At 36.2% G+C, this 23014-nt stretch overlaps 1 long non-coding RNA gene across 1 annotated transcript; it reads right to left on the bottom strand.

Moving 5' to 3' along the window:
* Positions 1–1880: 1880 nt before the first annotated feature.
* On the bottom strand, positions 1881–21638 carry LOC115433353 (uncharacterized). The gene is made up of 3 exons (XR_003937344.1): positions 21525–21638; positions 4411–4416; positions 1881–1894 (listed from the first exon to the last, which is right to left on the bottom strand). It is a non-coding gene; the product is annotated as an uncharacterized LOC115433353 (long non-coding RNA).
* Positions 21639–23014: the final 1376 nt, after the last annotated feature.

Genomic DNA, 23014 nt, shown 5'->3' on the forward strand with positions numbered 1-23014 from the left:
GAAATCAGAGAAACCACTATGAAATTACTCGTTCATTTCTTGCACTGTAAATAAAACACACTCATTGTACTTCCTTGTTTCAATTTAACATAATTTCAGCGTTTTCTTGTTTCGGTTACATAATTTAATTATTTCTTGTCCGAGTTTAATATCATGTTGTAGATAGTTAAATCAATCAAACTGTCGGCTAGGTCGGAGCGAAAGGAGCATCTCTAGTTTAAAAAGGCTGAAGTCTTACACCCACAACACACTGGGCCAAGGCAATCTAAGCAGCCCAGCTCTGCTGGACATTCAGAGGACACTGGTCCAGTCCCTCGAAAAGACGCCTACTTGGTACGATAAGGTCACTAACCATTTTCAAGGAATGGAGGGCTGAATTTATGTTTAAATAACTTGACAATTATTTATTTATTTATTTATTTATTTTATGTAAGCCGACAATGAGCTTCCCCTGTCTGAAAGACGAGCAGCTGCCACTGCTCTATACGCAATACTGACTGAAAAATAAGTAGGTATACCACCGCATACCCTGGACTACACCAGTGCTCTGTGTATACACTGACAATAAAGCAGTCTTGAATCTTGAATTTTTAGATCTATCTCCTAGACATACAATGTTCGTAACCCCTTAGACCACGCCCACTTATGAGACAGAAAGTAATTACTGTTTAACATCATACATGAATCTTACACCTCATGGTCTTTGAAGATGGAGGATCTTTGAGCAGAATGTTCTCCTTCTTCTACTCTGCTTATTAGAGCCATGTGTAATGCAGCCCACAGCGTTAATCCAGTCCACATTATTGAAACACACGTGATTTGCATTTTCATTTTTGTGACTTTTTAAAAGTTAGCTTCAAATTTGCTTCACACATCTAGTGTCTGCTTTGCGAATGTCAGGTTCAAAGACCCAACGGGCTCCTGTTTGTAACGGCGCTACTCACCCTTCATTTAAATGAGGAGAACAGGAGTAATCAAAACCCAAGCCATGTGTCCTCCAACCTGAACGTGCAAATGTATGGTCTCTACATACCCTCATATGCAACACACACCAGCCTTTACAATTTTTGCTGATTGCATATACATTTACTGCAGAAACAGACACAGGACTCTACTCACAAACTAAACAACATACAGCACTTGTTGCTAAACATGTCACTTAAAAGCCAAAATGACTCTCACCAATAAAAACCTAATTATCTCTTTTCAAAATAACATTTTTTTTCATACATGCACAACCATGAATGATCTGAATGACCTACTTTGTGTAAAACACCACTATCTTTAGTATTATGTATGTCTCTTAGAAATATCTGTGAAATATTTTTCCAGTTCAGTACTTACACTTGCATCTCAATGAACACAAAAATATGAGGTTTCAGGAAAATAATATGGCCTTATAGAATTGCTTGTGTTTCTGTCTTTACCACTGCAGCTTTTACAGCAACAACAAAGAAAAGTATATTCAGTACAGTAATCAATTCAGTATGTTACTGCAAACTCATGTGGAAAAAACTTACATTACACGCAATAGTAAACATTGTTACACTGCAAATGGTAAAATGAGATTGTAAGGGATGGGGTAGATGGTTTATGGATGCTGCGCTCTGTTTGGTTCTCATCCATATCACAAACAATGTCATCAGTGGATAAGTAACAGGGTAAATAGCAACCTGATACTGTCAAATAGTTCTCTTTCTGTCTCTTGTTTTCCTTCCTCCTTCTCTTCTTCTTCACTTCCTCCATTTTTCTTACCAAGAGGTGAGCTTACCTGAGATCTATTTGTAGTTGTGAGGCTTGAGAACAACTGCTGTTCGACTAGTGGGAAAGTGTTGTCAAATGTGTGCATGTTGCCAGTTTTAGATATGTTTTGCACTTTGAACAGAGGTGTTTTCTCACTGAGTGTTTTTTTTTTAATGGTGGGTCTAATATAAGAACATGTGAGTAGTGATTTATTGCAGAATTGCAGACAAACATGTTAGCGTTTGTCATGCTTTTGAGGCGTAATTACAATAGTTACAGTGTTGAAGATTTTGAGCAAGAATTTATTTTTAGCATGTACGTGATCAACGGGAACTGGAATTCTCCATCTGTTGTCTGGTCCCCTCCTTTGTTCTTGTACTTATCCTCCTCATTCTTCTCTCCTCCTCTTCCTCTCACTTCCTCCACATTTGCAGAGTTTTTACAAAGTGCAGATTTTACCTAAGGTCCATCTAAGACTCAGACGACTGCTGTTCAACTGGTCTATAAGTGTTTTTGAATGTGTACATGTGTTGTCAGTTTGGTCTATTACCAGAAATAGTCTGTGGTGTTTTTGCACAAAGTGTGTGGCAAAAGAGCAAACATTTGGTTCCTCTGTTTATAACATTGTTAAATTTGTTTTTTGTTTCAGTTAGGATTCTTTTGTCAAAGCATTCACTTTTAGTGTGTAAGCAAAGTAACAAAAACTATAATGGAGGTAGCGGGAGAAATAATAAACTATAGAAAATGTTAAAATGTTAAAGTTTTTTTTCCATATTTGTCTTTATTTGTGATGTTTGCAAATATCAAATTATTTATAATATGTTTCTAATTTTCATGATGAAATGTTTTTTTCTCTTCATATGTATTTTTACAAAGGATAAATGTGTGATTTTTAATAGCGTCTAGTGTTGAAGTGCAAAATGCATCCTCTGTAGATATAAATTGCCCATTCTATGGTAACAAAAACACAACGTTTCTTATTATTTTACACACTGAACCTTTTAATTGCCAGGATTCCTCTGTATAAAGACATCTCATATGGTGACCTGCACTAGCAATTAAGGTTTGGAAAAACACCCCATTTAACACTAAGATACTATACATTTAAAGTATTTATCGCTGGACGGTGAAGTGACATTCAGTGTAACAGTTTATTCCTATACCATGAGAACTTCGATGCAGAGCTGTGTCTTGATCAGAGAGAAATCCACAGTATATGTCTAATAATATGGAATGTACTGAAAACAGATGAAAAGCTTCGACTGTTTTATCATGATCAGAGGAATAGGAACCCCTGCACCCATGGAAATCAACAATCATTTTGCCTCACTGCTGCACCACAGGACATGATTTCATATGTACACCCATACTCTGTGAGACCACTAACACAAACTCCCCTTAATGGTCCATATAAAGTTGAATTTACTAACAGTTACAGCAATGTGAGCAAATTATTTTATAGTGCATGTGTTGTTAAAAGTTGAAAATATAATTGTGCCAGCTGACCCACAATCTGCAGAGACATACTGTGGAAAGCTCAAACATATTGTAAACTTAAGATTCAGCAGAAAAACAGCACTCGTGTGGTAACATCTAATTAGAAAAGTTTCTTCTACCTAATGCATATGCATAATTTCACAAGGGTGTTCAGTCAAAACAGTGTGCTAATTATATTTACTTCATTTCTGAATATTTTAAGTAAAAATTTAAAGCTGACGTATTTACATTTTCTTACTAACTGTCAAAGCTACTGTTAAACCACGGTGGTTTGACACTGTCAAGATGTTTTCACCTCCATCTGCTGAAAGTGGAAAGCTGAATGTGAAGGGGGAAGGAAATGCAAGAGTTTGTAGACTCATTCCACAGCTCTCCTCTCTTAATCCAAAGCAAAACACAGAATATAGAGATAGACGACCTGATGCTCATGATAGCTCCCACCTTTCCATTATTACATCATGAAGGTGAAACTTAGATTTTTTTTTTTTTTTTTTTTTTTGGTCGTATTGTATATTACTCCTAAAATACATTAGGAGCAGAGTACAGCATACGGCATGATTTAAAAAAAAAAAAAAAAGATTCTTACTTTTACCTTCATGATGTCATAATGGAAAAGTGAGAGCTACCATGAACATCAGAGTCTCATTCCCCATCCACACTAATGCAGATATTTTACAAAGCGGCAAAATCCATTTAAGCCTCTCGTCCACACGTAAACGGTGCTTTAGGTCGCAAAAACTGAGATTTTTAAAAACTGTCTGTGTGTGAACAAGGAAAATGAAGAGGTTAGAAAACAAAGGCGTCACACTCCAACATGTGCATGTTTTTTGTTGCATTGTGTAATGAAACGGCTCCTGAAACATTACATATAGACTGTCATGTATGAGCATTGTGCCAAAATCAACCTGAACCAAACACCAGGAGTAACTGAAGTTAATAAATGAACTTGTTGTAGATGCTCAACTTCATGACTTCTGTGCTGTCACCCGTATTATCCACAGTGTCCACAATTTAACAATGGCTTGAGTGTTTGTACTGATCTGAGGTATTTTGTGAAACTAAGGTCATGTGGACAGGATTTTTTGTAAAGAAGGTGGACATGGCATCATTTTTTAAAAAGATGTTCTTCAAATATTCCATTACAGTGTAGAATTTCTTTTGAAAGCTGACTTTTACCTGTGAATGTATTATTGGCATCGTGTTCTTGCACTTTTAGTACATAATTACCTCCGCCAAGGAGGTTATGTCTTTGCCAGGGTTTGTTTGTCTGTCTGTCTGTCTGTTTGTTTGTCTGTCCGTTAGTGTGCAACATAACTCAAAAAGTTATGGACAGATTTTGATGAAATTTTCAGGGTTTGTTGGAAATGGGATAAGGAAGAAATGATTAAATTTTGGTGGTGATCGGGGGTGGGGGGGCCCACGGGGGCGGCCACTGATCAGCCTTGGTGGAGGTCTGCGCTCTCCGAGTGCTTCTAGTTTTTTCTGTTATTCTTTTTTACTGCTTTATTATTATTATTACAGGGTTATGTTTTCATCAGGGTCTGTCTGTCTGTCTGTCTGTCTGTCTGTCTGTCTGCCTGCCTGCCTGCCTGTCTGTCTGTCTGTCTGTCTGTCTGTCTGTTAGCAAGATGACCAAAAAATTTATGGACGGATTTTCCTGAAATTTTCAGGAAATGTTGATACTGGCACAAGGAACAAATGATTAAATTTTGGTGGTGATCAGGGGGGTCTGATTTGCCTTGGTGGAGGTCTGCGCTCTCCAAGTGCTTTTCTAGTATTGGTGGTGATGGGGGGGTGTTGCTTATGTGTTAGCAAGATACCTCAAAAAGTTAAGGATGGATTTTGATGAAATTTTCAGGAAATGTTTGTACTGGCACAAGGAACAATTGATTAAATTTTGGTGGTGATGGGGGCGGGGACTAATCTACCTTGGTGTAGGTCTGCGCTCTGCTAGTTTTATATCATATTTTTGTATGTGGGATGTAGTATTTATGATCTCACAATTCTGTTGTGTCATGAACACAGTGACAATAAAGGCATCTTATCTTATCTTATCTTATCTTATCTTATCTTATCTTACCTTACCTTACCTTATCTTGGTACTTGTACTCATACTCATATTTGTCGTCTTTGCTTGTCTGGGTCCGGGTCGCAGGGGCAGCAGCATCAGCAGAGGAGCCCAGACCACCCTCTCCCCAGCCCTTCCAGGGGAATCCTGAGGCGTTCCCAGGACAGATGAGAGATATAATCCCTCCAGCGTGTCCCGGGTCAGCCCCGAGGTCTCCTCCCGGATGGACACGCCCGAAACACCTCCCCAGGGAGGCGTTCAGGAGGCATCCTCACTAGATGCCCAAACCATGCCCAAGTCCCTCCTGGATGTCTGAATATCTTATCTTATCTTATTTTATCTTATCTTATCTTATCTTATCTTATCTTATCTTATCTTATCTTATCTTATCTTATCTTATCTTGTCTTGTCCTGTCTTGTCTCATACAACTTGTAAACAGAGTCAAGAGAAGGTGCAGAACTTTCATTTCCTCTTACACCTCTTGAATTACAAAATACTGAAATGTAATGTTGGAATTACACTCTGTGACAACAACAAAAACAAAATGTTATCAAGCATTTTAAAACGTTTCAGTTACTTGATGCCATTTTCACCTGGCATAAGGAGTTTACAAGTGTAATGTTGGCGCAAACAGTTTAGAACCATCGTTCCATTTACAAAGAAAATCAATATTTCAGAGGACAAAAGTTATCGAACAGTATGTCTTTGGGTTGAAAAAAACAATATAAAGCTGTGCATTTTTATTACACTATAATGTCTTTTTTGTTTCCAGGTGCAGAATAAACATGTTTTCTGTCTTTTTTGTTTTGTTTTGTTTTTGTTTGTTTTTTTAAGAAATTGATCTTTATGGAACTGAACAAGAACTATGTCAGCTATGTGAAAACGTAAAGTTGTAGAAAAACAAACTAAAGTATTCTTTCAGCGTTTCTAAGAAGACTGAATAGGAAGGCACAGGTCAGGGACACTGACTGTTAACACTGCTTTGTGACTCAGTGTTGTGAAACGCTCTGCTCAGATATTTTTTTGTTCCAGTATTATAAAAACTGTTGTGCTGAGGACAATATGTACGGTATTTGTTCTGAGAAATGTACTGAGTTTAAGTCTTACACGTCACTGAAGTCTACCCATTCTCTCACATGAAGTTCTCAGATAAAAGGTTGCTCTGCTTTGTTGGGTTTTTGTGTTAATGAAGTGGTCTACAATCTGTCTTTTTCCTACCCTGCTGCCTCATCAAGCCCCAGATTCTCAGTTGAACACAAACTTTGGGTTTGAACTTCTGCGTTTTGGAAAATGAAGCTTCATTTGGTTGCAATAGGAGCAATAACACATAATAAACATAAAAAGTCATCTCCTCAGGATGTAAGGATATTTAATTTCATCATTTTATTAATCATCATAAAAATAATCTTTATTTATACAGCATTTTTCAAATACAACGTAGTGTTTTATGAAGGAAATTGATAAATCACAGAATAACAAGTGGTGCCAGGCACTAACAAACCCCACCCCTCACATGTATTATAGCTTATTTTGGCATCGATCCATCTGATGTCATCATGTCTGTGCATGTGTTGAAGTCAGCATATCAATTGCCTGTATATATGTGCCAAGTTTGAAGTAAACTGAAACAAAATTGATGTTTTTGTAGACATTTGAAATTTCACCCATTGTAAGTAAATGGGAAGAAAAAAAGAGATATTTAAAAAATCCTTAAAAATTTCAACTTTGACCTACTTTTCCCAAAATGTAACCTCATGTATTCTTGGTCACTGGCAATCTATAAACCCAATTTGGTACGAATTCAACCAACAGTTTTGCTGCAATTTACATTTGAAATTTTGCCCATTGTAAGTCAAAGGTGGAAAAAAAAGATTTAAAAAATTCATAAAAAATTTTAACTTTGACCTACTGATCTCAAAATGTAATCAGATCTATTCTGGGTCACTGGCAATCTATAACCCAATTTGGTATGAATTCAACCAACAGTTTTGCTGCTACAGACATTTGGCATTTTGCCCATTGTAAGTAAATGGCAAAAAAAAAAAAAAAATAATAATAATAATAATAATAATAATTAAAAATTCATTTAAAATTTTTTAACTTTGACCTTCTGTTCTCAAAATGTAATCAGATCTATTCTGGGTCACTGTCAATTTATAAACCCAATTTGGTATGAATTCAAAAAATAGTTTTGCTGCTGGAATGTTAACAAACAAACAAACAGAACCAAAAACGATACCCCTTGCCTCCCCTTTGGGGAGCAGGGTAATAAAAGACAGAAGAGAACATAAAACAGTGCATACATGGATAAAACCAGTATTTGTCCTCTGGTGAAAGTACATAATAATAGGAGAATTCAAGGTGGATGTTGACTCAGACCCTTTAGTTTCCATTGTGAACCCTGGTACAGACAGAACATTATCCAACACTATGCATCAGTTCTATTGGGGTTAAAAGGTCTAAAACATAATCTCTAGCTAGGCCATGAAAAGCTTGAAAGTAATCCATAAAGTCTTAAAATCAACCCTAAAGCAAATGAAGACCCGGTGTAACAGGCCAGAGTATACTCCTGTCACAAACGTGTTCATATATAAACTGCTGTAATTATGTCTTTTCATGAATTAAACCTCATTTATTTCTATTTCAATCACTGACAATATCATAACAAACTTAACCCATAAAGTCCCAAACATCCATCATCAACTAAAACCATCTACTGATCTAGAATGTTAAAACCTGTTGATCCACTAATCCTATCAATACATGTAAATAATTGGTGTAAAGTACAGTTTGTCATCTTTTCATGGTCATCAGATATGACCCATTTGGACGTTTTGAGGCTCTGTAGTGAACGTACAAACACCGCCATCTTCTGCAACATTGATTCACCAGTAAATCCCATGGAGTTGGATCAATGACAGTGGATGGACACACTTGTTTTATGCAGAAAAAAGTAATTTTTTCTGCAGTTTTCTCTATTTTTGATATAATAACCCTCAACTTTAATGTATATTGGAAAATGTCTGATTTATACTGATAAAATACAAAATACAGAGGATAATATTATAAATAAATGGTGATAAATCACTTAAGAAAGGTGAGATATGGAGAAAATGTAATTTGGGAAGTGATATATAAGTAGCATTGGGTCTTTTTGGGTTAAAGAACTAAAACACATGAGCATGGAATGATATAAAACAGTGACTCAGCAAAGACACCATTTAAGTCTATATTTTCCTTTTTTTTTTTTTTTTTTTTTCTTTTTTTTTTTTTTTTTGTGTTATTATATAATAAAACAGTGGCCCAAAAACAGTTATTTACTCAGATATTATGAAAACAAAGATGCATTCATGGTCTGCTTTGGAAAGTTTCTCTGTATTCACTGTATGAGTCAGGAAGTTTGTGCTAAAAAAACAGGGGAAAAAAAAATAAAAATCCAGTATTTGTCAGTTGATGTGGAGGGAGGTAAGTGGACCCCTGCAATTCCTGAAATCAACAGTTATTTTGTCTGACTGTGACACCACAGGAATTCTCTTTTACATGTAGACTTGTACCTTGTGAGAAAATTGGCACAAATAATCACAGACCCTTAAAAACAGGCCAAAAAAATAACTGTCCAATTTGAGTATGAGAACAAAGTGCTCAGATCTGCTGCTTTACAATACTAGTTTGTTTTCCTAAAGCTGCAATATGTGTGATGATTTCAAAGCAATACCCACCTTCAAATGACAAAAACTGTCAAACGTTTCCCACAGGTGAAGAAATGTTAGTATGTGGATCACCGCCACAAACCTGTCTTTTATAATTTTCTTAAGTTGACATGTGTCGTAGAGTTGCGGGCACAGATAAACAGATCCACTTTTAATACCTTTGCCTGTGAGGATGTAACTTATCCACACAAAGTTACATTTTTCCGTCAAATAACAAAATACTTTATACAGTGTTTGTCAAAAGTTGAAAATGTGTTTGTGCCAGCTCTGAGCCCAAACATGTCAGGTGTCTTGTCCTCGAGGGACTTCCAGTCGTTCTCAGTGAGGATTCAATTCACTTCTCCAGGGCAGCTTTAACTAACTTCATGTTGTTATTCACCAGAATATTGTGTCTCATCTGTCCAAACTGACAGAAACTCTGCAGTTTAATTTATTTTACTGGGTTGTGGTTAATCCTTTTGTACTGATGGGAATTTAAATAGATTTAAGTATGTCATTTTTTGTTTCTCATAAATGACCTGTTTCCAATAGTCGTTGTTGTACGTGTCGATTATTCTGTGATAATTACATTAACCCTTTAAGACACTGTTTTTCAACCTTGGGGTTGCAACCCCACATGGGGTCGGCTGGAATTCAAATGGGGTCGCCTGAAATTTCTAGTGATTGATAAAAACAAAAAATTACCAATACATTTTTTAATGATTAAATATATATTTCGTTATGATTAAAACACCACACACTTTTCCTCATAAAAATGAATTTCAAATTAAATGCAGGATATAATATTTGAGAGGGCATATCTTGATTGACCCGATCATGCGACTGTGTGCGTTACTATCCTTCAACCTGCCAGGACACAGTCACAGTCAGAAAACCAGACCGAACAGAGTATATGTATGTATATAATACATTGTATAGCCTAAATGTCGTTGAAAATTAACTTTTACGTGCAACAACAAGAAGATCAAAAACAAAGTAGTTTTAGCAAAAACATTTCTTCGTTTTGAATGTCTGGGGTCGCCAGAAATTTGTTATAATGGGGTCTAAAGGGGTATAAAGGTTGGGAACCACTGCTTTAAGACCTAGAAATTGCTGCCAAATTAGTTTTTCTCTACATTCAATCTTTCCTAAGCAATTTATTACCATTTATTGTGATATTAACCTCTACAATGTTCCTTTTTTTTCAGTGAAAATTAGGTCTTTTCCTATATTTAATTTACTGATCACGAAGATATTCATAAACTTCAGTGTAAATTCAAAGGTTATTTTATAAAAGTGACTTTTTTTTTTTTACTAAATGTATCAAAACAAGCATCTACAGCCATTGTCATTTATCAAACTACATGTTCACTACAGGGCCTCTGAACATCCAAATGGGTCATATCTGATGAGGCTGAAAAGATGAGAACCTGCATTTTAGCTGAATTATTTACAAGTATTGATAGAAATAGTTCAGAAGTTATTTGATGTTTTAGATCAGTGGATGCTTTTGGTCCCCAGCAGCGGTTCGGGCCTTTTAGGGTTAAAGTATCATAACTAAACAAACAGATTAACTAAAATTTGGCAGAGCATTTTTTTTTTTTAAACCAAACTAAACTGACACCAAAATAAATGAGTAAGAATGGCAGAACTGAAAAAGCTAAATCAATCTACAATTGGAACTTTAAAAAAAAAAAAAAAAAAAAGCAGTGGAAAAGTTGCATGTGTTATGTAATAACTATTATAAGCAAAAGTGAGAATACTCATTAAACAGAATAGGTGGTATTACCATAAAATCTTATATTATTCAGTTTTTCCCCCTAGCAAATACACACAAAAAAGCATTTAATCATACCATTGTTCCTCATGTTAAAAGTAATGAGTGACTATGTATTATTTACATATCTTCATCTGAAATGTAGTGGAATAGTGGTATAAAGTAACATAAAGTAGAAATACTTTAGTGCACAGGTGTCAAACATGCGGCCCGGGGGCCAAATTCGGCCCGCCAAAGGGTCCAGTCCGGCCCTTGGAATGAATTTGTGAAATGCAAAAATTACACTAAAATATGAACAATCCTTTTTGTTCAGGTTCCACATTCAGACCAATTCAATCTCAAGTCGGTGGGACCAGTAAAATACTATCATAATAACCTAGAAATAATGACAACTGCAAATGTCTGTCTTTGTAAATGTAAATATTTTCATGTATTTACACTAAAACAAATTATAATTTTGCAAAAAATGTAAATAACCTGAACAAATATGAACAACCTGAAATGTCTTAAGAGAAATAAGTGTAATTTTAACAATATTCTTCCTGTTATTAAATGTTTTGGGTGTTTGTAAGTTATAATGTACATGTGTAAATGATAAACTGAGGCGGAATTTTGTTAAAATTACACTTATTTTTTCAGTTTTGTTCATGTTATTCACATCTTTTGAGAGGATAGTTTGTAGATGTAAAACTTTTCGTAATGTAAATGTAATCTTTTCTCTCTAAAACATAGAGAAAAGTTTAGAGTTGACATTATTTATATATTATTTTGTTATTATTTTACTGGTTCAGCCCACTGCAGATCAAATTTAGGTGAATGTGGCCCCTGAACTAAAATGAGTTTGACACCCCTGCTTTAGTGCAACAGCATTGACGTAGTGTAGATACACCCCAAACCTGGATTATTTGTACAATTAAAATTCCATTCATTCTATGTCATTGTCTTTCATTCAAAGAAGAACCACAGTTAAAAATGTCTGGTGGATCTTTGAAGGGCTTTAAACCCCTGAATGAACACCTGCAGGGATGATCGTACATCAGTGTGGTCAGAGTGACATCTAGTGGCTCCAATAGGTCACAGCAGGAAATAACAAAGGAATCCCTGTCCAGACTCCAGTCCTTTGTACAGAGGCTGTTATTGTTTTGGAAGATCCATGTAAAAGTATTCAGCATAAAATTCTTGCTATAATCAAAGAATACAGAGGGGGGAAAAAATCACTAAATCAGACTCTACAGTGCATTTAAGTAATTACTGTTTTCATTATACCAGTAGAAATGATCCTAGTCATTGTAGGACAGTAAATCCTTATGCTATGTTAATTAAAACTGAGTTAAGTGATGCATTTGGGGGGACAGGACAGACTAAATTTGTCTTGATGGATGCTGCAGGGCGAAGACATTGCTTCATATTTGGCAAAGTATTGTGGTTTTAAGAATGAATGGGTTTTTTAATGGACTGAAATGAAGAGGAAAGAATAATTACCATATACCTAAATGATACAGACAATTGTGAAAATTAGTCTGGAGGATTAATCACATCGAAAGAACAAGTCTGAAACCTCCTCTTTGTGTAGTGATGGAGAAACTGCTCTTGGTAACCACTGGGCTGTTTCAATGTGGAGTACTTTGAGGACACCTGCTGGTCACATGGAGTAATTACAGCTTAGTGTCATACAGATACAAACAGAGAGCAGATGTGTTGAGTACGTTCGCCACCCAGTGTTGAATTCTTAAATTAACCAAAGATATAGCAATTTTCTTGTATATAATTGTATTTTTCAATTATATCCCATCAAAATTCACATGAGGGTCAAACCTTTAATTATTCACAGAGGGTTTAAAGAAGTGGTTTTCAACCTTGGGGAGTCGCCTGGAATTCAAATGGAGTCACCTGAAATTTCTAACAATTGATCAAAAAAAAAAAAAACCCTTACTAATAAAAAATATATGGTGAGTTGACGGAGACAATCCCAATCCATAAAAGACATGACAAACTGTGAAGCTGAAACTGAAGCACTGTGGTTCTGTTTATCTCTCAAATGTTCATTGTGGTCGGTTTCAGATGCTGCAGCTCTTTCATAATTCATAGTTTGAGTTCTTGTTTGTTCAGTAATAATTGTCAGCCTTGTAAATCCAAGCTGGACTGACTGTACATATCCTGACCAAGGAAAATAAAAGTCTCCCTTTGTGCAGTAATCTACACCTGGCTTTTCTGCCTCCATCCACATTAATATACATTATATAGACTAAATGTCCTCTAATATTAATGTTTATTGGCAACGCAGTATAGCAAAGTATTACATGATCAAAAACAAATTAATTTTAGCAAAAAAGAAATGTCTGTTTTGAATGTCTGGGGTCACTGGAAATTTGTGATGTTAAAATGGGGTCACGAGTAGGGATGGGAATCGTTAAGAATTTAATGATTCCGATTCCATTATCGATATTGCTTATCGATCCAATTCCTTATTGATTCTCTTATCAATTCTCATTGGGTGAGGGAATAAAAGAGCACAAACGAATGTGTTTGCATTAACTGTCTTTTATATTTCCATCTCTGCGCAGAAAATATAACATATACAGTATGTACAAATACACAGATGACGCCGGGCGGGGGGGGGGGGGGGGGTTTACAGTGAAAGTGAAACTAAAGACTCTTTACTAATTCCTCTATTTAGTCCATGGGCCAAGACCAGATATTTGGAATACTGGTACCACCCAAGGGGGCAAGTTTTAGTGATGCATTTTGAAATGGCCTATATCTATAGATAATATTTTGCCATGATAGCCATTCCAGAGTAGTAGCTTAGTCCTAGCTAACTGCCACATTTCTACTACGTGGAACCGGTTCAACTCGGCTCGGCTTGTCTCCCGTTGTTGTGCACCTCATTTCCTTTCCCTTCTTACCTTCGGAAACTTGTATTTGGGTACGACATTTGCTGCCCGCACCAGAACCGGAACCCGCCCGGCGTTCACTCTGCCGCTACAGTCACAAGCGCTGCTAAGTAGTGAATTAAATACGTGACATTCCTGTAAATGATTCACATGCTGTGGACAAATGTTTGAGCATGTTGGAGGGATTCCACCCTTTTGAAGACATGGAAGCTTTGCAAGTGTTCCAGTGGACCTGGTGTCGTCTTTTTAGACCGTTTTTGCCTCAACGCCATGTTAGCTACGTTCTGACCAAAACAATGCAACGTACATGTGACGTCATCGCGCATGCACAACGAAGGCGGAATCGATAAGCAGAATCATTAAACAGGCAGGCAAACGATTCCACGGAATCGAGCTACTGGGAACCGGTTCTCAAAAAGAACCGGTTCTCAATTCCCATCCCTAGTCATGAGCCAAAAAAGGTTGGGAACCACCGGTTTAAAGTCTCTTAGAACATATCCTCCTAAGACCCAGATATGGGTTTTCTGTCCACATTTCTGGACAAGAGTTTCATAACTTTACGCAAAAAAAAGAAAACTGTCCACCACAAAGGAGATTCCATAAAAATTTTAAAAACTGCATCTGAAAAAACTGTTGCATATTCATGTTTCCAATATTGGCACTTATTTACTAAAAAACAAAAAAAGCTTGCACTTTGCTGACATTTCTTGGGTCTGGGGAGGTTAAACATCCTTCAGTTAAGACTCTAAATATAGACGCTTGTTCAGTCCTCCTCTCTTGTACACTGCAACCATTATCAGCCTCACTGTTTCCTTACGTGAATTTTTTTTTACAATCTAAAATTTTAAAACTCATTGACCTTGTGGAGTTCAAAACTATTCAAATAATGAAAAAAAGCAAAGAATAACAGGCAATATTCAAGAACTGATTTGTGAAAGAGAGGGAGGCTATAATTTACAGGGAAAATTAAATTTAAAGATTCATAAAGTGCGCACTACATTAAAAAGTTTCTGTATCACCATCTGTGGAGTAAAATTGTGGAACAAATTGTGTGTGGAGATAAAACAAATATCAAACATAGTTCAGTTAAAAAAATATATATTAAAAAATTGATTCTTGAGAGGTACAGTATTTAATAATGACAATGAGAGCTGTTTGTTTATGGATAATGTTGTATTGATAAATCTGCTGTAATTACTGAAGAAAATTGTTGAATTGTTGAGTCTGTTTGTATGACTGTACTGCTATGATCATATTGTTGTGTATAATTCAGTTACTGCATTATGTATTTGTTGTGGTTGAATGCTAAAATTAGGAAAAATGTATTGTTTGATTCATGTAGTAAGTTAGTGATAAAGGTGTAAAAGCACTTGAGGGGTTGGATTGAATAAGTTTATACTTCTTCCTACTCCTTTTCGAACATGCAGAATTCAGACTTGTATGTACTTGAAGATAGATTCTGTTCATTTAAACGTTATTTAGTTTTTGTTTTTGTCTTAATTTGCTTCGTTTTGTTTTATTTTGTTCGAAATACATAAATAAAATAAAAACGGTCAATAATTATTGCAATTTTCAAGAATACATACAACACATACAACACTCCTGATTCAATGTGCCACAAAAGTACTTTTTAGGTTGAAAATTTACAAACACTTGGAGCTCTCAAGCTCAGTTTTTTACTGCTCTAAATGTTTTTGTTTCAATATATCCTATTTATCAACCCTTACGGATCTTGAATTATTTTTGTGGCGACTTTGAAATGATTTTTTTTTTCCGTATTTAATATTTTTTATAATATTAACCTCAGAATTTTGCGTTTTTCAGTGAAAATCTGGTATTTTTCTATAATTAATCTACTGATCATGTTGATGTTCATGAAAGCTCAGTGTTTATTCATAACTTATTATATCAAAATACTTAAAAACTAAGAAAACAACCAGTCATTTTTCTACTACATGGGTTTTACTGGTCAATAAATGACCATTTTTCATGTTCACTTCAAAGCCTCTAAATGTCAAAATGGGTCATATCCGATGTCCATGAAAAGCTGAGAAATGGCATTTTACTTAAATTATATAAATGATAATAAATGAATGATGATAAAAATGGACGGAGTTTATACTGATATGTCAAACACTGTTATGAAATGCAGTTATGAAATGGACAGAGTTTAGTTTTGATTTGTAGAATATTTGTGCATTTTGTGCAGAATTGTTTAGAATTTATTTTGACATGTGTAAGATTTGTTAAGTTACTTTGAGGAACTCAGAGGCAGACGGCCATCCTCCAGGAGTCTGGGTCTGCTCCAGGTTTCTGCTGTTAAAGGGAAGTTTTTCCTCGCCACTGTCACCAGTCACAAGTGTTTGCTCCTGGAGGATTCTGTTGGGTTTCTGTAAATTGGCCTAGAGTCTGGTTTTGACCAATTCTATATATAAAGTGTCATGAGATAACTTTTTGTTGTGATCTGGCGCTATATAAATAAAAAATTGATTGAGTGATTTGATTGGTTTTCCCCTGTAAGTCGCTTTGGAAAAAAGCGTCTGCCAAATGCATAAATGTAAATGTAAATGTAACTGACATGGGACTTTGTGATCAGTAGAAAAAGATGGGGGAAGGGGGCAGAAGTATATAAGTTGGACTTTATCCTGCTCCTTTTCAAATGTTTATTAATTAATTAATTAATTTATTTATTTACTTATCTATCTTTGTTAGTTTTTTTTGTTTTTTGTTTTTTTTTTTGGTGGGGGGGTTATTCAAAATGTAAAAAATAAAATAAAAATTAAATAGAATTAGTGGATCAAAAGTTATTCAACATTTTAGCTCAGTAGTTGCTTTTAGTTGCTGGAGGCTGTTTAGGTCTTCAAGACTTAATTTAGCCCATTAGATTTTTTTTTTTTTTTCACATTTTCAGACGGTCAAAATGTCACAGACAGCAGCGTCACTGTGTCTTAAAACAGCCTGTAATGACTTCAGAGACCTTGTTCATCATCCTTGCTCATTTAAAGAAATGAGACAAGCCCATAGGGGCAAAAATGAATCCACCAGTTAGAAATATACCCATGCACAGTAACCTGCAAGACTTCTCTGTTGTTCTGACAGAGGAGGTGGATCTATGGGAGATGTTGGCAATTATGCTGTGAAAGTGTCCGATTTTTTTTTTTTTTTTTTTACATTTTTTAGGATATAAAGTTCTGCGGACTTGGGAAAGTTTCATTTACTGAAGTAATTGTCATTTCTGTTGTTGCATCATCAGTCACTGTCATGTTCCTTATCTTCTCCATATTATCGGTCCAGAAGGTTTGAGGATATATGCTGTGTATACATGTAATACATAAACACAGTCTGCTCTATCCAATGGCCTGTAGCTGCTGTTCTAGCTGCCTATAACACTTGTACTGTAGGGTTTAATGATCTTACATCAGCCAACTTCATTCTACAACTGTGAGGTGCCTCTACAGCAGGAGTGTGAAACTCATTTTAGTTCATGGGCTACATACAACCAAATTCAATCTTTTTTTTATTATTATTATATTATGTGTATTTGTTCATGTTTCATATTTTTGTGAAAGGATCGTTTGTCAAAGGGCCTGGCCAAGCAGAAATGAACATCAGGGTCAATTTCTTTTTTCTCTAAAACAATATTTTTTATTACTCAGCATGGAAGACATATATCTCTAGTTTCTAAAACTGCGTTTGTTTAATTTGTACCTGAATTAGAACTAGATATATAAGAAATAAATATATGAGAATACAGAGTAAATTAAGAATAGTAAAGGTTGTAAATGAATATATATAGCATAAATTCAGAATGTAAATAACAATGTGTAAATAAATATGTTCTAAATATATGTCTGTGTCTAATCTTATATTTCATTAGAATCAAATGCTTTAGTGATCTTAAATGTTATTTATTATTAAAAAAAAAAAAAAAAAAAAACAGCAGCCAGATGTGTATTAAATATAAATAAAGTAAAGAAACGTATGTCACCAAAGACTGATAATTTTATTCGTATCTTAATAAAATCTTTGATTATTATTATTATGGTGCATCACACTGAACAAACACCTCACTTTGTTACTTTTCTGGATTCTCACTCTATTACCATGAATTTGTCTTTTAAAACTAAAATAAAAATGATATCAGTTTCATTTTTGGATGTAATGTACTCTCATATATTAAGAAAAGTGTGGTATGCTAAATATTTGCACTTTCCTTGAGGAACAGCATGTTTTGGCATTTTTTCCAAACCTTGAATAACTGCTGTATATTTTTCCTCACTCTGCTACTTTGTCAGTAATAATCAATTCATGGTTGTTGTTTTTTTTAAATATTTGGTTATTATTCCTTAAAGGCATGTTAAAGTGCTTGCTTAGACCTACAATGTGAGCTATTATGTTTGCTGCTAAATTAATTTTTAAAAACAGATATGGATGATTAGTATTGGTGCACAGTGATTTCGCACTCCATTACTCGCTTGGCCAAGCTCCAAAGTAAACGTTTTATACAGGGTGGGGAAGCAAAATTTACAATATTTTGAGGCAGGGATTGAAAGACAGTGTATGACCAATTAGTTTATTGAAAGTCATGAAAATTTATTTGCCACAAGAAAATTGACATAATAGAAAATGTTTTTATTCAATGTGTCCTCCTTCTTTCTCAATAACTGCCTTCACATGCTTCCTGAAACTTGCGCAAGTGTTCCTCAAATATTCGGGTGACAACTTCTCCCATTCTTCTTTAATAGTATCTTCCGGACTTTCTCGTAATAATTTTGCTCATAGTCATTCTCTTCTTTCCATTATAAACAGTCTTTATGGACACTCCAACTATTTTTGAAATCTCCTTTGGTGTGACGAGTGCATTCAGCAAATCACACACTCTTTGACGTTTGCTTTCCTGATTACTCATATGGGCAAAAGTTTGTGAAAAGGTATGGATAATAGTGTTAGGTATGATTATGACATCAATATATGTTTGGTTTCAAAACAATTGACGTAGTGCCTGCTGAGAAAAAAACAACTAAATGTTCATTGTAAATTTTGCTTCCCCACCCTGTATTGCATTATTACATTGTATAATCATGTGCAATGACAATAGGAACCTGTCTATCTATTTTCATCATGTAAATTTACTTTTTTCTCACTGAAACAAAGAGGATATTTTTGGGCTGTCAGTACTTTTTGGTTATTGTGTTAGTATTTTGCTGGTCCAGCCCAGTTGAGATTAGACTGGGCTGTATGTGGCCCCTGAGTTATTTTGATGCTGTTGAATGTTAATATTTTCAGTGTAATTTTCACATGTTGCAAATTTATCCCACAGGCCAGATTGGACCCCGGGAGCCAGTGGGCCATATGTTTGACACTCCTGCTCGACAGCCACGAGTTCCATATCTTTAGAGTGATCCAGGTCTGTGCATCCCGAAAGAGCCAGAGTCGGTGCTGGTGGAACTCTCCTCTTGTGTGTGTTGAGGTGTGTTTAGTCGTGATATCGCCTCGGCTTTAAAGCTTCTTGTCCTCTTGACAGCTCCACACTGGGAACACTGGCAGGACTGTCCTGCAGGTTATCGTAGCTTAAACAGATGCATGAACATGTGGAAGGGACTATTCCAGTGGGTATCCAACTCCTGGATAAGTTTCACCTGTTATTGTCACATCTGTTACTGAATGAGGAAACAATACAATGTAAAACTTTCACAAACTGTCAGTATTACAAAACAGCATTAATTTCTTTCTAGTTTAGCATAAATAAGCTGACATTTGACTCTGCATCACTTCAGTGATATTCTCACATTTATGATACGGATCAACTTTTAAGGGAGCTACCAAATTATGATTCATTTCATCTATGAACCTCTACTCATGTTAGTTTTTACATGTTTTCTCTAAAAATGTGGGCCTTTTCTATTCTGGACTCAGGTGTGATTAACTTTTTGCTCTTGTGATGGTCAGGTTTTTTTCTTATCTCACTGTTTTTATTTCTTAATTTGATAGATAAATAAATAAATAAATAAATAAATAAATAAATAAATAAATAAATAAATAAAAATAAAATAACAACTCTTCTAGAAACACATGTTGCAAGTAAAAACTCTGCCAAATAGAACAGATATATTTCAGTTTAGCTCTACAGTTAGGTGGGTCTACCATATATACTGTATCTGTCCTATCAGTTGAATATATAGATAATCTATAACATAAACTCACTTTAGGTTAAAAGGACTAATTGCATGTATTGTTGCATTTTGTTCTTGCAAATGGACAGTGGAAAGGCAGGTTATAATGATCATTGTTTTTGGTCCATCGCTCTTGTATAGAAGATACTGACCTTGGCCCATAAACCATTATATCACTAGATACATCTGTCTCATAAAACAGATGCTATCATCTATTTACACAACCTGAATTCAGTGACTTCACAGCACTGTCAGATCAATACACTGCACTTTCACCACTGCTGCAAATAGATTATTTTACATCCATAAAAGTTCACTCTGATGTCTCACTACAAACATTTGCAGCTGGTAGAACATTTGGTCTGGACTGTGGACAAAACTAATTTTATTCATGATTGCTAACTAATTTTGTTAAAAAGAAAAATAAATCTCTTTTTTTTTTTAAAAAGTTTTCAACCATGCCTTACAAAGTGTTTATCTGCTTTTATTTATCACTTCTTATTTATTTGACTGTGAAGCAAATGATAAACACGTCACATTGTCTTTATTAACAAAATTATGCAGGTTTAACTCACCTACTGTCACCCCCCAACCCCCCCGACTCCTACACACCCGCACTGTCCCACACACTTCAGCCCCTCCCCCCTCTCTCACATGCACCACCTCTCCTCCTCCTCCTCCTCCTCCTTCTCCTCCTCCTCCACTGAAGACAACAGCACCCTCCCCCTCATGACAGTGTCTAAAGGTCAGAATAGGAGACAGCTGGACAGACTAGACCAGTGGAAGGCTGCAGGTCCTGATGGTATCTCCCCCAGGACACTGAGGACCTGTGCCCTCCAGCTGTCTTCTGCACTGTAACACCTGTACAGCCTGAGCCTGAATCTGGAGAGAGTACCGGTGCTGTGGTAGATGTCCTGTCTGATTACAGTCCCCAGGACGTCAGCTCCATCTGACCTGGCCGACCACAGACCAGTAGCTCTCACCGCTCATGAAATGAAGGTCCTGGAGCGACTGGTCTTAGCCCAGCTGAGGCCACAGGTGAAGACTTTTTTAGACCCTCTGCAGTTTGCTTATCAGCTCCATTTGGGACCTGATGACACTATCATCTACCTGCTGCAGTGGGCCAATATGGACCTGGATGGTGGAGGAAGCACTGTGAGGACCACATTCTTTGATTTGTCCAGTGCTTTTAACACCATCCGGCCTCTGCTACTGGGTGAGAAGCTGCAGGTGATGGGTGTCAGCAGCTCAGTGATCTCCTGGATTGCTGACTATCTGACAGACAGGCCGCAGTTTGTCCATCTGGGCAGTGTCCTGTCTGATGTGGCGGTCAGTGGTACCGGAGCTCCACAGGGGACTGTGCTCTCCCCTTTCCTCTTCACCTTATACACCACTTACCTCCAGCACAACTCTTGAGTCATGTCATCTGCAGAAGTTTTCTGATGACTCAGCTGTTGTGGGGTGTATAAGAGAGGGAGAGGAGGGGGAGTACAGGACACTGAGAGATAACTGTGTGGAGTGGACTGAATGGAACCACCTGAGGCTGAACTTCAACAAGACCAGGGAGATGGTGACTGTCTTCATGAGGAAGAGGACGCCTTCAAAGCCACTGCGGATCAGAGGAGAGACTGTGGAGGAGGTGGAGGAATATAAATACCGGGGGGTGGTGATCAACAACAGACTGGACTGGAAATCCAACACAGAGGTTGTGTACAAGAAAGGGATGAGTCGACTCTATTTTCTGAGGAAGCTTAGATCCTTCAGTGTATGCACCAAGATGTTGGAGATATTCTACCAGTCTGATGTCTTCTTCTCTGCTGCTGTTTGTTGGGGCGGCAGCATCAGAGCCAGGGACACAAACAGACTGGATAAAATCATCAAGAAGGCTGGCTCTGTAACTGATGTGAAAGTGGACAATTTTGAGACTACGGTGGAGAGGAGGACGCTCAAGAAACTGATCTCCATTATAGACAATGGCGATCACCCTCTCCACCACACACTGGACAGACAGTGGAGCACCTTCTCAAAAAATCTATTACCGCTCTGCTGTCCAATGAACAGATGCAGGAAATCTTTCCTGCCACATGCCATTTCACTGTACAGTAAACTCACCTCTGCCTGATGTTCAAACCCCGTCATAAACCTGTTTCCACTAAACACTTTATGTCCATATTACTGAACAATTCCATTTTACTTTACACATTACAGTGTATTGTTGCACCTTATACTTCTAATTTATTATATATAGTGTGTTTGCTCTTGTATTCTTCGTTGATCTTTTATTTTTGCTGTCTGTCATGCTGCTGCTGCACTACAATTTCCCAGTTTGGGATCAATAAAGTATATTTATCCATCTATCTAAAATTATAGGCCACATGATTTAGACAAAAACAAAAATTGCCAGTATATGATGCAAACGCACTGGATCATTGTATTTTTTTTATTTCATGAGCAAGAACCACAACTTCAGATGCCCATTTGGAAATTCAGAGGCTCCATTATGAATGTGGTAAATGTGGAAGCGTCATCATCTTCTGCAACAGTGATTCATCAGTAAAACTCATGGAGTTTGACAAATGACATTGCACACTTGTAGACACTGGTTTTCATGTTTAGTAAATAATTTATCTTAGCGTAAAATTTACTTTTTCTTCAGTTTTGTCTGTTTTAATTTAACAATCTTTGATTTTACTCATGAACATCTGCATGATCAGTAAATTATGAGAAAATATCTCATTTTCACTGGAAAAAAATGCAGTGGACAATATTATAACAAATGGTGATAAATCGCTCAAGAAAGGTTAAATGTAGAGAAAAATTCATTTGTAAGTCAACACAAAACCAGTTGTAAGCCTTAAAGATTTAATCACCAAACAGTAAAGAGAGACATAAATTAGGACAAAGAAATATGGGAAGTGGTAATCTAAAGGGTGGGGAAGCAAAATTTACAATGAACATTTAGTTGTTTTTTCTCAGCAGGCACTACGTCAATTGTTTTGAAACCAAACATATATTGATGTCATAATCATACCTAACACTATTATCCGTACCTTTTCAGAAACTTTTGCCCATATGAGTAATCAGGAAAGCAAACGTCAAAGAGTGTGTGATTTGCTGAATGCACTCGTCACACCAAAGGAGATTTCAAAAATAGTTGGAGTGTCCATAAAGA

The sequence above is a fragment of the Sphaeramia orbicularis genome, chromosome 14 (assembly GCF_902148855.1).
Source record: "Sphaeramia orbicularis chromosome 14, fSphaOr1.1, whole genome shotgun sequence".
In the NCBI taxonomy this organism is placed as follows: domain Eukaryota; kingdom Metazoa; phylum Chordata; class Actinopteri; order Kurtiformes; family Apogonidae; genus Sphaeramia; species Sphaeramia orbicularis.